The sequence below is a fragment of the Pipistrellus hanaki genome, assembly GCF_964339955.1.
Source record: "Pipistrellus hanaki genome assembly, chromosome: 12".
Taxonomy (NCBI): Eukaryota; Metazoa; Chordata; class Mammalia; order Chiroptera; family Vespertilionidae; genus Pipistrellus; species Pipistrellus hanaki.
The window spans coordinates 16,705,114-16,723,807 of NC_140514.1; positions in this window are offsets into that span (position 1 = coordinate 16,705,114).

The window sequence follows — 18,694 nt, forward strand, 5'->3', positions numbered from 1 at the left end:
TTTGAGGTGGTTTGTTGTGCGATAGCAATAGGTAACCAGAATGCTTTAAAACACAGTCATTTCATCATGTCTTATGACATCTCTCCAATAGGTAATCACATGGTGTGATATCAATGTTTAAGCACTTTTACAGAGTAAAAGTGTAAACAAACACAGAGCAGTGACAAGCACTGAATTCAGGAAAGTGATTGTCCGTCTCTGGCCAAGTTACTTGTTTGCTTCTGCTGTCAAGGGCAGTGGTTCTTAATTTTCATTGTTGCTGTGGTTTTGTTTCATTTAAAAGCCATACAAATGACAAATGGCATTTGGGTGCAGGATGTGTTGCCATAGGCACATCCAAATGTCCACTGGGGGCCACCGTAAATTAGACTACGGGCCACTTAGCCCCTCTCAGGAGCAGATCCAGGATGTGTTGGGACCTAACACGTGTACAAATTTGGGGAACTTCCTTAAGCAAGCAAATTATGATTCAAAATTGGACGTCCAAGTAAATATTTATTTAGAATGAGGAAACAAATCCCAAGTCACAAAATTTTATGAAGTTAATACCACAAACATACAGAAAAAAATTATATTTTTATGGATTAAGTTCATGGCATACCTCTCTCATACCTTGTGTCTGATTTGTTTGGCTGCATATCTTTGGCTCTATGTTATTCCATTTGGGGATATCGTTTTCTGAAAAGAACATAGACAGGTGATTTCATTTTTCCCTCCAACATAGTTAACACAGTTTTTATTTATTGATAGCTTCACAAAGCCTCTTTCAGCTTCGTAGCATGAAAATTTTTAGGATTAGTCGAAACCAGTTTGGCTCAGTGGTAGAGCATCGGTCTGCGGACTGAAAGGTCCTGGGTTCAATTCCGGTCAAGGGCATGTACCTTGGTTGTGGGCACATCCCCAGTAGGGGGTATGCGAGAGGCAGCTGGTTGATGTTTCTCTCTCATCGACGTTTCTACCTCTCTATCTCTCTCCCTTCCTCTCTGAAAAAAATCAATAATATATATATATATATATATATATATATATATATATATATATATAAAAGATTATGTGCTTTCTTTAAAAAAAAAAAATTTAGGATTATTGTCAAATTTGGGGAAAATCTCCATCAGGTCTCTTTCATGTAGAAACTTCAGATTACAGGACACATCAAGTTTCTTTTTTTTTTTTCTTTTTCTTTTTTTTCTTGCTTGGTTGTTGGTGTTATTTTTTAATTTAATGTATTGGGGTGACATTGGTTAATAAAATTATACAGGTCCCAGGTGTACATCTGTATATTATATTGTGTGTTCACCATTCACCAAAGTGTATCCTTCCATTCATCCACCCTTTACCCTCTTCACCTTCACTAACCACCTTTCCCTCTGGAAATCACCATACTGTTGTCTGTGCCCATAAGTTTTTGGGGTTTGTTTTCTGTTTTGTTTTTTGCTTAGTCCCTTCAACTTGTTTCACCGAGACCCCCAACCTCCCTCCCTTCTAACAGCTGTCAGCCTGTTCTCTGTATCGATTAGTTTTGTTTCTGTGTGTCAGTTTATTTTGTTCATTAGATTCCACATGTGAGAGAGATCATGTGGTACTTGTCTTTCTCTGACTGGCTTATTTCACTTAGCACAGAGGTCGGCAAACTGCAACTCTCGAGCCACATGCGGCTCTTTGGCCCCTAGAGTGTGGCTCTTCCACAAAATACCACGGCCTGGGCGAGTCTATTTTGAAGAAATGGCGTTAGAAGAAGTTTAAGTTTAAAAAATTTGGCTCTCAAAAGAAATGTGAATCATTTTACTGTTAATATTTGGCTCTGTTGACTAATGAGTTTGCCAACCATTGACTTAGCATAATGCTCTACAGATCCATCCATGCTGTCACGAAAGGTAAGATTTCCCCCTTTATTTTTTTGTTTGTATTCCACTGTGTAAATGCACCACAGCTTTTTTATCTATGCATCTACCGATGGACACTTGAGCTGCTTTCAAATCTTGGCTATTGTAAATAATGCTGCATCGTTTTCTTTTCAGTGGCTAATCTGAAATACCCTTTTGACCTGAAAATGCACGGGGTGTTTAGAGTTGTCTATGCTGCATTTAGCAGTAGAGGTCTTAACATTTTAAATCATCATTGATGAAGTACAAAGTTCTTTTTTTACAGTTTTATCTGCCTAATGATTGGGAAGAATGTTCCAGAGACTAGTTTCTATCTCCATACTTTTCAAATATTCTTTTTCCTCCTGGCACCCCTTGCACACTCTTGGTCTGAAGACGTCAGGGCACTTTTACTTCTGATTTTCCATGTGTTCCTGTCACCTTTGAGTCTGAGAACACAGGGATAAAGAGACAAAAAAGTGCATGCATCCTGGTCAGCCCCTTCAGGGCTTAAATTCAGGAAGTTGGAGCTCAATGGATTGAAGGGAAACAGAAAGCAGAGAGCGGTTCATGCTCCTCTCCCCCATTTGGAATTCAGGGAGGGAACTGCTCCACAGAGTGGCCTAGTGCCTTCAAAAAATCGTCACAACAAGCTAAAGGCAATGGTTCATGGGGGTTATGTGGGAACGGGTCTTTTATCCCTTCTGAGCTCCGTGGAGGTCACTGCACACACCATGGAGGAGTAGGGAGGTAGCTGAGTTGGGAACCAGAGGTCATCAATATAAGTACAATGTTCAGCCTAAGGCAGGAATCGATGGAGGTTGTGGGTGAGAATCAGACGGTTGACCTGAATTAGCAAATAAATAAATAAAAGTGCTGAGTCCCGGATATGTCAAAAGGCAAAGCACAGGCAAGTCAGATCCAACTCCACAGCTGAGTGCAAGGTGCCCGGGGACCAGATTGGCCAGAGCACCTCACCACAGAGCCCAGCCAGACTCCACACAAGCGCCCTGGGATACAGCTATGTGACCTAAGCCCTCTGCCAGTCACCTGTGTAAGCCTTCCGCTTTGTCTGCAACCCTGTTCCCTTAGCTGCTGTTCTAGGAGAAAATAAACAGTGGAGCCTAAGATACCAGAATCAGGTTTTCAAGTCACAGGGGAAGATCCCTGGAACCACTACTAAGACTTAAAACAACATTAGACATTTATCAGGTACTTTTTCTGTGCCTGGCCATTCATATTACCGTACTAGATAATATATTTATATCAGAGGCCCAGTGTACAAAATTTGTGCTGGTCCTTCAGCCCTGCTACCCTGTCACAATTGGGACCCTTGCCTGCCGGCCTTCCTGATTGCCCCTAACTACTCTGCCTGCCTGATTCCCCCAACTGCTCGCCTGACTGCCTGATTGCCCCTAACGGTTGTCCAGAAAGACATCTGGAATGATGTCCGAAGATTGTTTGGCTATCTGGTCTAATTAGCATATTATACTTTTATTATTATAAATATTATTTTTTTTTTCAGTTAAGGTACACCATCACTTTAAAACAGAGATATTATTACTAGCTCCATTTACAAGAAGCCTGAAGCCAAGAGAAGTTTAATAATTTGCCCAAGGCTATCCCGCTTATAAAATAGGAACACTGGGATTTGAGCCCACAGGTGGAACTGGCCAATTCACACTTGGAACAACTAAGCTCTGTTTTCCTGGAACAGCTTGAGAAACTCCAGGTGTGTGATGCCAATAGCTCTTTGAAGTTAGACCGACTCTCCCCTCCCCTCAACCCCACACGTCCCCTTCTGGTCACCATGTGCCATCAATGGCCAAGCTCAGAAGACAAAGTCATCGGTGCTCTGGTGTGTTAAGTGTAGTCAACATCTCCATCTCGAATCCAGAGCCCAAATTGCTTTGATGGAGAGAAACACTACACATCAGCCACCACTACTCTGGAGACCTCACTGGGCCACGCTGGCAGCAGCCAGCCACACCCTCCAGCGCATACCCATTCTCCACTCCATTCCAGAAGCCTCTGGAGCATCTTAAAGGCACATTTTAATCCATGAAAATACATCCTTAGAAATCCACACTTGCTGTGGATAATCCAGAAACTGCAGCAGCAAGAGCTCCAGATTGCAATTTCGACTCGGGGGTAAGAATCTTTGAAAATGGCCCTGACTGCTTTGGCTCAGTGGATAGAGCGTTGGCCTGTGGACTGAAGGGTCCCAGATTCGATTCCAGTCAAGGGTATGTACCTTGGTTTTGGGCACATCCTCAGTAGGGGGTATGCAAGAGTGGAAACCGAATATTGTTACTACCCTGTTTCCCCGAAAATAAGACAGTGTCTTAGGCCGAAACAGGTTTGGCTCAGTGGTAGAGAGTCGGTCTGTGGACTGAAAGGTCCCCGGTTCGATTCTGGTCAAGGGCATGTACCTTGGTTGCGGGCACATCCCCGGTAAGGGGCGTGCAAGAGGCAACTGGTCGATGTTTCTCTCTCATCGACGTTTCTAGCTATCTCTCTCTTCCTTCCTCTCTGTAAAAAAAATCAATAAAATATATTTTGAAAAAAAAGACAGTGTCTTATATTAATTTTTGCTCCCAAAGATGCGCTAGGTCTTATTTTCAGGGGATGTCTTATTTTTCCATGAAGAAGAATACGGTACACATTTATTGTTAAATGAAAATAAAGGAAATTTATTACCTGCATACGGTATGGTAGTACGGTAGTTGTCAACACAAACCAGACAAACTGTGAATCCTACAGTATCAAGAATTTACTCATTTATTCAATGATAATCATGTCATCATCTTCTGGAACATCATCATAACAATCCAATTCCTGAATTTCCTGGTGAATTTCTTGTGACTCCATTTCTTTCAGAATCAGTGGACCAAATCTCTCATGTTTAGCCTAGGGGGGCCTTATTTTCGCGGGATGCCTTATATTTCACTCAGAAGGAAACCTGTAAGTAGGTCTTATAATATTTTTGGAGGATGTCTTATTTTCGGGGAAACACCATAATAGGGAAATGTGAAAAGGGAATCAGGAAGGCTGGTCAACCTTAATTGCTCTGAATGGTCGGAGCTAATCACTCATTGTTTAGTTGAGACATTGGTAGTTAAAGCAACCTTCGCCTGTTAATTATATGTAAATTATTGCTGATTGTTCTATTATTGGAATTTCCTGCCTAAAGGATATGGGTGTATCTCATAACCTCAATAAAAGGGATAGCAAAGGCCAGAGCAGTGGTAATCCTCCCACTAGAGGTGGACTCCAGCCTGGCCCCCCATTTTCCCAAATTAATACTTTCCTAGTCTCTTCATTTTGTGTGGGGCCTTCTCCAGAACATGGAACCCTGAACAGGAACCCTGAACCACACAGGACATGGAAGGAGCTCCCACAGCAGCCGATCAATGTTTCTCTCTCTCCCTTTCCCTTCCTCTTGTAAAAAAAAAAAAAAAAAAAAAATCAATAAAATATATTTTTTTTAAAAAGGAAAAAGAAAACATATTTAACTTTTATGTATTTTCACTTCCACAAAACTGAGAGAAGTACAACATCCCACTATCATTTATAGGCTAGTTGGTTTGTTTTTCCTTGAGCAAGTAAGTAGTCATGTGCAGTGTACGTCTCTGCTCAGCCTTGCCATCGCCTCCAACACCTCCCTCCCGTCAGCATCTGCTTTCCTCAGAGTTCTTGCAGACGGAGCCTTATCCCTGCTGGTGCTGACAGTGCCCATGCAGAGAGCTAGGATCTACGCCAAGCGTGCAGATTGCTGACGCTCCCAGCGCCTCTGGTCCACTGGGCACCACAGCTGAGAAGATTCCATGCAGGGGCAGTGAGATCAGCCTCCAATCAGCCCTGGCACACTTTGTCCTGAGCAGGCCTGCTTGTGCCTAAAGCTTCCCAGTCTCTCTCCTGAATAGAGACTTCACAGTTTCTCCCTCTCACTTCCTGCTGGGCATGCCTCGAAGTCTCATGAAGCCAATTCCTCTGTGTTCGGTCTCACCCCTCTAACCAGGGGTCTCCAGCAGCTCCCAACAGGAAAGACTGGGAATAGAGGCTATGCCTGTCCTCCACCACTCACCTCTCAGGCCCTAATCTTACCGGTCCTCTCCTTTAAGGGCACTGGATTTTTGACCAACCCAGCACAAAGCCATGCACAGTACTGATAATGATACACGCAATGCCAAAAGGAGCTTGAAGGAGAAATATTGTCCTCAATGGCTGTATTTTGGCCCTAGCTCAGCAGAGCAAAATTGCCCATAACAGATGTTAAAAATAAAAATATCTAGGAATGTCAGCATGGATTAAATGTTTTCCTCCTGTTCTTATTTTACCAAAAATGTGCACGTCTATCTGGAAAACAGCAATTTTAGATTTTAGTTCTTGGGCATAGTGAAATCTGAAGGTCATCACCAACGGCACCCTGTAACCTTTATCTCTCCTTACCTACATTCATCTTTTATTTTATCCTTAGTTGATGGTGATTGATAGCATTTATTATATTCAGGTCAATGAAGGAAAACTATGGGCAAAACACCATGACCATAGGTAAGGGACTTGTTCTCAAACAGGTTATTTCTCACCATAGAAGTTGCAGTTGTATAAAAGGACACAATGTTTTTCTCTCTAACACTCTAACCAGAGTGGTTTTAATATATTTAATAATACTACGTGAGAACTGGGGAGCTGGTCGCCATTCAGTGGAACAGGGGGGATTAAGCAGAATATGCTGAAGACTGACACATGGCTATTTGCCAAAATTAAGTCAGGTGAGGAGAACCAGAAAACTATGGAAATGCCAGGTGGACACATAGATGCTCTGGGGAGGGTGGAAGAAAAATAACAGGCCTTTTGATGGGAAGACAGGAAAAGGCATATTATGGTATAAAGGTTTTAGTTGTGAGCAGTCAAGAATGAGAAAGAGAGACAAAGAGGAAGTGAAAGCTAAGAAGGTGATAAAATACCCATAGTGGGTTAACAGGGAGGAAAGAGAAATTAGGCAACAAAAATTCAAGAACTAAGAGAAGAGATTTCTTAAAAAGACAATCTGGAATGTACTAGAGTTCATCCACTCACTAAATGAAGGTGTCCCCAAGCCCCACAAGCAAGGAAATGGAAGAATAAGACCTTGGTGTTGAGAGGGCAGGGCGGGGCGAGGATGGGCTCCTGACTCCACTGTGGGGCAGGGCGGAGTTATCCTCCATTCTGTAACTGAACCCTAGCCCTCACCCAACCAATCAGGGTTAGCCGAGGCAGTGACATTACCACCGACCGGAGTAAAACCCCTGGACTGGGCGAAATTTGCTCTCTCTTCTGCCATGCTGCCAGCCTGAGTGAGACAGAGCCCATGCTAGCATGGAAAAAGCTCTTTTGTTTATTGCATCGGACTCGGCTCCCTGGTGGTCCTTGGGGATCACGAAGTCTGGGCGTAATATAGTCTAGCCTACCGGCTTCAACATCCACTAAAGCCATCTGGCCAGCTGTTCCCTCTGCGGGCCACAGGGAAGGGGAGAAGAATGCAGAAGACAAAGGTGGGAGGGCAATATAAAGCGCAATAGCAGCAAATATTTTAATAGAGGAGAGACTTGGGAGATGCTGCTGGGAAGACTCGAGAGATCAGTGCAGGATGGATGGTGAGCTGGGGTTCTTTCTGGTAGACTGAGCCTCACAGGATCTGCAATGGGCTTGCAAATAGTAATCTAGATTCTTGGGCATCACTCTTTAGATCATTTGCATTCAACTAAGACTGTGACTGGCTCTCTAGGCAGGGTCCTAAGGATATGATGTTGGCGTTGGGCACAAGCTGCCGATCCACCACAGATGCCCAAGTTAGCTCTGGCTGCTGCCAGCAAGGCCTCCCATCACACCTGCAAGCTTCCAACAGGTTCCTCCATGCAGAGACAGCTGTAACTCGCAGAGGCTTCTTCTCTGAGCAGAACGGGCAACATTAAAATTCATAGGCTGCTTCTAGTAAACCCTTTGATGACGTAATTTAATTTAAAGGAGAAAGCTATGCTATGTCAATATTGTAAGTGAAGTAATAATTGATAAGACATCAGGATGCCTTAGGCTGAAACTAACAGAAAACCCAACCACGAACATCATCAACAGAAAGGAGAATGTTGTAGCATCTCATGCAACAGTTAAGTTCAAGGGCAGAATATTTTCAGGGTTGGTTAATTCGCTGTTCAATGGAACCATTAAAACATCTGGAGGTTTTGGGGGAGCTTTTTTTTTCCTTTTAAATTTTCTACTTTTCCTTTCTCTACAGGTTGACGTTTTTGTCCACACATTTATCCTCTATGGCTGCAAACTGGGCTGCCAAAGTTTTGAATGCCCTTTAAAGATGCAACAGTGTAGACAAAGCATGTCAAACTCAAAGGCGAACACGGGCCAAATAAACAAGGTTTAAGTTTATGTGGGCCACAAAAAAACATTAGCTTCAATTTTTATGGAAATGTAGGTTTATTTCTATAGACGCATGCTGAATACAAAGGGTTGAAATGAATGAGTAACCACTAACATAAAATAATAGAACATTTTAATAAAAAATAATATATTTTTCTTGAACATTAACTTACCAGACACTGAGTAACTGCACAAATTAATAAGCATAATGCAAATAAACCTATTTTTTTTGTTCTTTGAAGGCGAAATATTTCCTGTTGTGCACACCAAACAAGACAGTAAAAGACTAATGCCATGGCAATCAGCGGCTAAAATATTCGCTGCCAGTATTAGTGGAGAAAAATGGTGCGCCTTTGCGTAAGGCAGGTAAGGGAAATGAATGCAACATGATGATAGTAACCAGTCATTAGCAAACATTGTAGTTCATTATTAATAATTATGTATAATAGGATATTGTAAAAATTAAGTTACAAACATTTTATTAAATCATTCCTTACATACCATTATACTGACTGGGCCACAAAAATATTCGTTGTAGGTGCATGCAGCCCACAGGCAGTGAGTTTGACATGCTTGGTGTAGACAAAAGAATGTCTATTTCCTGCCTTGAGCCTTTTCTCATCAGAAGGAAAATGCCCCTTAGACTTCCTCTGTCTCATTGCTTAGAATTGCTACACGTGCCGATTTCTAAACTAATCTCTGACAAGGAAAGTCGAGTGGCCATGATGGATTTAATGTGATCAAAATCCAGCTTTCCCTGCAGCACACAAGTTACCTAATAACACATCAAAGTTGAATATTATTAGAAAGAAAAAAGAAAGGAGTTGCAGAAACAAGAGGCAGCCCATAATCTCTGACATGGACCAGACCATGGGCACAGCCTTCAAGTGCACCCTGACCTACCATCTCCTCCTCCTCTGCTCCAGCAATGCACTTGCCACGAGGAAAATGAGCCCACACCTGCCCCCGGAATTTGAGCATAACTGAAGTACTGGAGCGTAGGAGCAGCCTGGAAGCTCTGAGATCCAGTCCAATATGCTACAATTGCCAGGGAAAGTAATGTGAGAAATTAATTAATAGGGAGCTGATGTTGAAACATGCCACCGATTGAGAAAAACCTAAGTGACATCATTAGTGGTGATAAAGGACCTTCCAATTCTCAGAAAGTATCAGTCATGTACAGCTTTGGCTCAACCCTTGACCAGAGATGTTTATGATAGAGTTCCTGGCTTTTTATGAGGCCTGGTTGCATAGTTGAAAATCCCATTTATCTTCTGGTCACACATACCCTTATAATCTAGTCCTCCATAACTTGAAGTGACTTGAATAAGTTGTTCCCATCAGAAAATTAGTTTCACTTGGATGCTTGGGATATTTATTCTTCAGCTTGTACCATAGGATATTTATTGGGATAAATATTTAAGGATAAATAAATATTTACCCCCTATTATTACTTGGAATATTCAGCTTGTACCATGGGATATTTATTTAAGGATCAATAAAATATTTATCCCAATTATTACTTCACTTATAATATTGAAATAACATAGCTTTCTCCTTTAAATTAAAATAATTCCAGGCTTGTTTTGTTTAATTCTCACATAGTTGGCCTGCAAAGTGATTTTTTTTTCCAACTTAAATTAGTTACAAATATTTTTTTTAAATACATTACACACATTTTTTTAAAAAATCTGGATTTCTGGCTTTTCTTGGAAAATCAGTGGGTCTGAGCACCTGGGCCAGCCTACTACCTAGTGGGCATTATCTAAAGCCAGCTGGTGGATCCCTATCTGGAAGGGAAATAGATTCTCCAGCTTGCTACAAACCACATTTCATATCCATGCTATCTTGCTCAATGCACCCTCAGCATTTGAGCTTATGGTCCCTGGCTACCTAATCAAAAATACTCATGGAGCCGAAACCAGTTTGACTCAGTGGATAGAGCGTTGGCCTGTGGACTGGAAGGTCCCAGGTTCGATTCCAGTCAAGGGCATGTACATTGGTTGCGGGTACATCCCCGGTGGGGGGTGTGCAGGAGACAGTTGGTCGATGTTTCTCTCTCATCGACATTTCTAGCTCTCTATCCCTCTCCCTTCCTCTCTGTAAAAAAAAAAAAAAAAAAAATCAATAAAACATATTTTTAAAAAATACTCATGGAGTTGACCAGACATTAGTAAACCCAAGAGTCATAGCCAGTTCAATCTGAGATCGAAAAGTGTGTATCTATATATGAAGGGAGAGACATATGTGTGTACATATGATCTCCTGTCAGGAGATCTGAGACAGGAGGCCCATCTCCAGAGGAAAAGCATTTTGAAACCCACAGTCCTCCTCCCACAGCCCACACATCTTGGGAAGCCGGCCAGCCCCGATAGGAGGGAAAGAGGAGACTCAAACATGCCATTGTTTTTGGTCTAGTCTACAACAATCACGGTGTCGTGGGAGGCCCCAGAGCACTAGCTCTGATTACCTGCTGATCAGGATTCCAGCTTGCAGGACAAGCCTGCTCCCATTAGTGGATGGATACAGTTACACGCTAATATGCTTTGGGGATCTACCACAATATTCTTTTCAGGGATTTCTCTCTCTCTCTCTCTCTCTCTCTCTCTCTCTCTCTCTCTCTCTCTCTCTCACACACACACACACACACACACACACACACTTAATTTTGATATGCCTGGCAGCCTGTAGCCCAAATGGAGTCTGAAAACTGACTCTGCTTTATCAGCACTTACACGTGTTTCTCAAAGTCCATATTTTCTTCCTTCTTTAATCTCCTCTTTATAACCATGCCCATAAAAGCAGTCCTTCGTGCTGAATGTCTGCGTGCAAAACAGAGAAAGCTGGGGGTGCGGTGGGGGGTATTTCACCAATTATGTTCAATAAGTGCCTAACATCAAATTAAATCAGAACTGTTAAAATACAGTAAATTGACATCTCAGGATCTCAATCCAGAAGTAGCCAACATTTAATATGAACAAAGGTGGGGGTAGCATGACATAATGCTGCATGTTGAAACGGGCCATTGAACACAGATTCTCCAGCTGATGAGGTGACAGAAATAGTTCTTAAAAATTAGGACAGATATGAAAAAAAAAAAATCAGCAAGAAAAGGGAACTACGTATCCTAGAGATTACTGTTGGCCTTCGGAGAAATTTCTATCAAACTGGATGCAGCCATAGGGAACTCAGGTTAGTGTAATAAAATCGGGCATTCTGAGTCCAAAGCCACCTCTTCCAGCATGGGAGGACTCAAACAATGCCGTCCCCTGAACCCAGGGTGAGACAGTCCGCTGTCTGTTTCACTTTCTGGTGAACTAAGGCAGTGCCTCCCAGAAATCCTGTTGAAAAGAGAAGGGTTCATCATATCTCAATTGTTTTAGCACTTGGAATATAGGCTCCACAGCAGCGGTTCTCAACCTGGGGGCCTCGACAGGCTGAGAACCGTTAGCAGGGTCACCTAAGACCATCGGAAAACACAGATATTCACATTATGATTCATAACAGTAACGAAATTACAGTGATGAAGTAGCAACGAAAATAGTTTTATGGTTGGGGATCACCACAACGTGAGGAACTGAATTGAAGGGTTGCAGCATTAGGAAGGTTGAGAGCCACTGCTCTAGAGGAACGTGAAGGAATTGGACATTTTCTTTTTTTTTTTTAAACATATTTTATTGATATTTTACAGAGAGGAAGAGAGAGCGATAGAGAGTTAGAAACATCGATGAGAGAGAATCATCGATCAGCTGCCTCTTGCACACCCACTACTGGGAATGTGCCCACAACCACAGTACATGCCCTTGACCGGAATCGAACTGGGACCTTTCAGTCCGCAGGCCGACGCTCTATCCACTGAGCCAAACCAGTTTCGGCGGAATTGGACATTTTCTAGAATTTCTCTCTGGTGGTCCTTCCATCACCCTACGGAGTGTCTGAAAATGGAATGATTAGGCATGAATCTATGAATGGAGAATTGTTCCATAGCCCTTGGTGTGTTTGCCTCCACCATTTAGTTCAGGCCAATTAAATCAGAACTTCCTGGGTGCCTGCTCTGCCTGGCACTGCGGTAAGGGCTATAACAACTAGGAAAGAAGCCTACCACAAAGCCCTTGACCTCAAGAAGCTTGCCACCTCGCTGAGTGGGCTGAACCTATACATAGGAAGGAATTGGAGAACAACACAAGACAAGAATATAACGGAGCATTAAAATTGATCAAATGTCAACCTATTCTCAGATTAATTATATACCATTCCACAAGTATATTACTAAATTATAACAAATTCAATTCATTATAACTAAATATATTCAAATCTATCATGAGTCACATTCCAGAATAGCTAAAATAAAAAGACAGACAATGGCAAGTGTTAAAAATGTGAAACATTTTGCAGCTCTCATACACCAATGATGAGGGAACAAATTGGTACAGCCATTTTGGAAAACCCTTTGGCAGTATCTATGAATAGAAGTATATCCTATGACCTAGCAATTCTACTCCTGGATTTATATATAAATAGTTTTTTTTATTGATTTCAGAGAGGAAAGAGAGAGAGAAGAGATAGAAACATCAATAATGAGAGAGTATCATTGATCAGCTATCTCCTGCACACCCCACACTGTGATTGGAGCCAACAACCCAGGAATAGCCCTGATTAGAAATTTACTGTGACTTCCTGGTTCATAGGTCGATGCTCAACCACTGTGCCATGCCCACTGGGCAATCCATACATATTTTCACCAAAAGGCATGTATAAAAATAGTCATTGCAACACTATTCATAATAGTCTCAAACGAGAAACAACCCAGACAGAGAGCCAGTGTGGCTAGAGCAGGGAGGGAGCAGAGAGGCTGTCAGAAAGGCAGCCGGGACTAGCCCACAAAGACACCCTGGGTCATGTGAGGGGCAGGGCCACCTAGGATGGAGGGAAAAGAGGACACAGGACTGACATGTTTATAGCAAAAGACTTTCCTCCCAGAGAAATAGCTGTGAAATTATAAAATCAGGCCTTACTTCTGAGTTGGGTTATTTTGGACAATCATCACACAGGTTCCAGTGTGAGCCTCAGAGCGCCTCACCTGCTCAAGCCTCTTCCAAGGCCCTGAGCACTCTTGCAATCAAATTCTGTATTATTTAAAAAAAAAAAGCTCCCTAATCTGCTTCTGCTCCTACTCCTGAATATACTGAATATATCCAAATGCCAATGCAAATTTCTAGAAAAATCTGCTCCTGCTCCTACTCCTGACTATATCCAAATGCCAATGCAAATTTCTAGAAAAATCTGCTCCTGCTCCTACTCCTGAATATATCCAAATGCCAATGCAAATTTCTAGAAAAATCTGCTCCTGCTCCTACTCCTGAATATATCCAAATGCCAATGCAAATTTCTAGAAAAATCTGCTCCTGCTCCTACTCCTGAATATATCCAAATGCCAATGCAAATTTCTAGAATCAGAGCATCAGCAACAAGTCAGGACCTGAAGGTTTGGAAATTGTGCCACCTTTGATTATGCCAGGGTTTGCCCATCCAGCCCAGGAAGTCTGAGATTACATTTCTATGGACGACACTATTCCCTTCTTTTTTTTCCTTACTAGGCCCTAGACTCATACTTTCCTCATTCTGGCCCCAACTAACCTTTCCAGCCTCATTCCTATGGCTTCTCCAAGGCCCTGCTGTGCAAAGCTCCACCAACTTGTTCCCCTTCTGGCAAAACCCTGCTCTGGGCTCCCTATTTTTGCATAATGTGGTCCCTCCTGACTTGAGCACTCTTCCCCCTCTTCTGTCAAACGCTTGCTGAACCCTCTGCCCTATAAAGCTGAAGTCTCCTTGTCCTCCTCCTCTGATTACTGTTCCCATGACGCTGTGCGCATGCCTGGATCAGGGCACCTATCCCACTGTATCAGAGTTCCCACTGCACGTCTGCCCTCCCCCTGCGCCGTCCCCACATTGGACCTGCGGATTCCTTGAGAACATGTTCTGTTCCTCTCCTGCATTCTCCTGCCCCATTTCAGTATCCAACACAATAGCGAGCCGTGAATCAGCGGATGGCAACCTCCCAAACACTTAGCAGGGGAGAACACAGTGTTCGAGGAAACGTCTAGCTTTGCCAGCCTACCTCCAAGCATGCAACTCATTTATTCTTATTTTTTTACAGACACAGCCATCCTGATGCCTAGTGTAGCGGTCGGCACACCGCGGCTCGCGAGCCACATGCGGCTCTTTGGCCCCCTGTTGACTAAGGAGTTTGCCCACCACTGGCCTAGTGCAGTGGTCGGCAGGCTCATTAGTCAACAGAGCCAAAAATCAACAGTACAACGATTGAAATTTCTTTTGAGAGCCAACTTTTTAAACGTAAACTATATAGGTAGGTACATTGTTATTAACTTAATTAGGGTACTCCTAAGCTGGCCTTTGCTAAAAACTCAAGGGGCCAAAGAGCCGCATGTGGCTCGCGAGCCGCAGTTTGCCAACCACTGGCCTAGTGCCTACCAGGTGCTCAAAAAACGATTGTTGGCTGCCTGGCCATGTACCTCCGGATGCAAGGCACCCCACATTGGGAGACCCCACACTGCAGTTCAAGGTAGAGGGTGACAGTTATTACAGACAAAATAAGGAAATGCGGTAATTTCAAATAGTAGTAAGTGCTATGAAGACCATTTTAGCTACTTTGGTTGGGGTATCAGGAATAATTACTCCCGGGAGTCAATGATGACTACATCTTCCTTCAGGGCTTGCTCAATCAACAAGCACTAAACTGCCGGGCTCTCTAAGGGGGGTGAGTTTGGGATTGGTTGGGGCTTGATCCCTTGAAAAACTCGCTGAGGTCCTAAGGGAGAAGCAAAGTTTCCCAGCGCAGTGACAGGCCATTTGTCAGGCTGCTGGATGGTGGAGCTGGCCGCGGTGTTTACTAAACAGACCGAGGGATTATCCTGTCAAACATGTGAAAGAGAAAGACAAAAACACTGAGCATAGCTACAAGGCCACCTCTTCAATTAAAGCTGCAAACCGGGGCGGCTGAGAGGCTGCATATAAAACAGACAGGGAGAGTTGTAATGCAAGTGAGTTACGTAACTGGAGACTTTGCTTGAGACTCAAACAAAGGCGTTCTTATCTCAACGCTGAGGGGAGAGTTGAGACTAAGCAGCAGGTCCCAAGCACTTTTCCCTGTGAACTTTCTGCCAACAAGGAGTCTCCGGTTGGGAACGAGGAGGGACAGGCCTCTACAGCTCTGTCCCCTGAGTTAATTAGGATGTCCTCTGGGCAAGGTGTGGATCCCTCCTGGTGGTGGAATCATGGGACTTTCAAACTCATCACCACCTCACAGCACAGAAACTGTTCCAGTTGGAAGCAACCTTTGAGTCCATACAGCCAACTCTTTCCTTTTCGAGATAAGAAACCTCAGAGGTCATCCAGCCCAGGGATTAGAACCCCGACATCCGGGCCAGTGCCATTTTCCCTTATCTCACTGCCTGCACCTTCAGATACATCCACAGGCCTGTGGTCATCCGTTGGCCTGGCGGGGAACTGGGCATGAACCACCTCCTCCCCCAACAAACTCATGAAGGCTAGCCCTCCCCACCTGAAGCCTTCTCCTTTCTCTCTTTCCTTTCTCTTCTCCTCTCTTCTCTCTCTCCCTTTTACTTCTGCAACCTGGCTATGTCCTCAACCCACTGGGGGCACAGAGGGACCCTTAGACATTGTTTTGTCCTGCTAGTGGCACTGGGAGACAGTGCAATCTGGAGACAAAGTGTTTCTTTCTCTTCCAACCGTCTCATCTACCTTCCTCCCAACCGAAGGTTTGCCCACCTGAGGGCCCTTCCTGCTACCACCCCCATCCTCTTGTTGCCCCCCATCCCAAGCCTTCCCCTCCCTGCTAGCCAGTGTTACTACTAGAATCTGGTTTAAGGCAGACCCCGCCACAAGGCAATTGCATTCTAGTAGGGCACCCAATAGCTTTCAAACAGAAACGAAGTCCCACCAGTGGACACAGTTGGAGGCAGGGCCTTCCTGACCTCCCTCAGATCGTAATTCAGAGGCAGTCCAGCTATGTCCAGAGGGACTCAGAGCTGCCCAACTCCCTGCCCCACCTCCTTCCAGGGGCAGTAGTCTGTTCTTGGAGTGAAATCCTTTAGTAAAATCTGTATTTGTCAACCTCTGATGCCATCCTCATTGGAGACCTATAACACTAGTCATATCCTCTGTGTCCTCTCCTTTGTTATAGACAAGGAGGAAGTAAAAGGTGAACCCAAACCGCACTCTGAAATCCCGGCTTAACAGATGACAAGAGGGCTGCTACCAAACCCGGGCCAGCAGATGTGTGGCCTGCAGCTTTAAACCCAGCAGAACGTGGTTGAAGCTGGTTCTGTGGAAAAGAAGTGGCTCTTTGTGAAAGATGAGAGAGAGGGCCAGAGACCAGGACACAGGCTTTATTAGAGAAGAAGACCCCTGCCGGCTGCCTTCCAAAGGGAGGAAGAGCACATGTGCAGGAGTGCAGGTGCCTTTTGAGGGGAGGAAAGGGAAGGGGCGGGGCTTAGGTACTCGGCACACGCTGATTGGTGGTTTCATATAAGGCACATAATTAGGGATTTAGGAATGGGGGGCGGGGCCTTAGGATATTTGGCAGGTGCTGATTGGTGGTTCAATGTACAGTCCATACAAGGTGCCTGGTTAGGTGCTCAGGAATGTCCGGGCTGCAGCTGGAGTTTATGTCATTCCACCTGTTGGGGGAAGGGAGGATCTATCACTTTGTACGGGGGACCTGCTAAGCCAGTTAAAGTAGGAGGCAGGCTGGTGCAGGGCTGGTAAGCTCCCGGGGTGTTGGGATTACCCAGCCTCCCTCTGGGTGGACAGGCTGAACTGGCAAGCTGGCTGGAACAGAATGAGACATTGCGAGAGCTCTCCCCTACGCCTCTGCCAGCATCCCGAAACACGCTGGCTCTGTATCGAGGGTGCTGAACAACAAAATGGCCGGTCTGAAATGTATTTCGCCTCTCCAAAGAACACTGCAAGATTCCCCCTGGCTCCGGAATTGTAGAAGTGCTCGTTTTTGAGAAACTGGCTTTCCCAAGTCCCTGCCACCTCGGCGATGCGCGCCAGAGAGAAGGGAAACTTGCATTTCTGGGGACCAGGTGCACCCTGGCCCTTTCTCGTTTCTGGGCAGCAGTTGCCTTAAATTTGCATCAAAACAAAAGGCCCGGCACCAAACTGGGTGGCTGTTGCTGGGTTATTTTGCGTTTTTGGTGTGTGTGTTTTTTTTTAATCATCTTATTTAGAAAGACATAAGACCTTTTTCACTGAAAACTTTTGGTTCCCTCTGAGTGGAATGGTGTTGTAGATCCAGCGTATTTTGGGATAATGGGTCAGAGAGAAGGCACAGGATGTGTTTAAATTTCTAGTGTTGCTTTTAGAACAATTCAAGAGTGAAGTCTTCCCAGGGAGCATCTCCCCCCCTCTCCCACCCCCACAGTGAGTCAGCTAGGGAGCAAGGGGGGTTAAGACAGGGGGAGGGCTGCCTCCTGGGTGGCATCCAAGGACTGGGCCTAACGACTTCCGGTTGAACTCCCGGAAACCACCACCCAGCTCTTCTGAGTGTGGCCATAAGAAAGAGCCACAGAATATCTAAGTGGTGTCTTCTGCATGGATGTCACTGAAAACACTGTGTACTCATCATGCTCCACCCTCTTTATGAGGCCACTCAGGAGAAGATTTATTCTGGTCCTAATACCAAGGATAGACGTACATCTCTTGAATGATTATGTTGCTTTCTGGGATTCTGTGCATTCTTGCAAGTAGTCCTCAGAACCTAGTCATATATTCTGGATGGGTCCTCCAACTCTAAGGGCTGCCCTGGAGGAACTGCCTGCCTGGACCCGCAAATCCCAGAGGACACCTCCCATGACAGCCAACCCAGACACAGAGCTTCAAGAAGCCTGACCTCAGCCATACGCACATCCCTGATTCTGAGTTTCTGTGGGCACATCATTTATTCGGTAACAAATATTCCATATGGCCGATATGTATATGTACTATGTGCCAGAGGAAATGGCCGTGAAAAATCTGGATGAAGAAAAGCTCATTGGGCATAAAGTGTAGCACCCAGGACTTAGAGTTAGCTGTTCCTATTGGCAACAGGTTTTGGACAAAAATAAATAAATAAATGTTTTTAGAAACCTACACTATCCTTGCTCTGCACCATAAATTCAAGAGGAACTGCCCCCACTTAGTTCTCTTATCTCCTCAGCCTTGCCTCTTATGAACCATGGAGTGGTCATCAACTATTCACGGTAGAGTGATAAGAAGAAACACTCTTATTTTCTGTGATAAAGCCTGTGTTTTCAGTTTTCATGCTCAGGCAAGTAGCCAGGAGCCTGGGAGGTTTATCAATTTATTACTCATGCCAATTTTAAAAGCTTGCA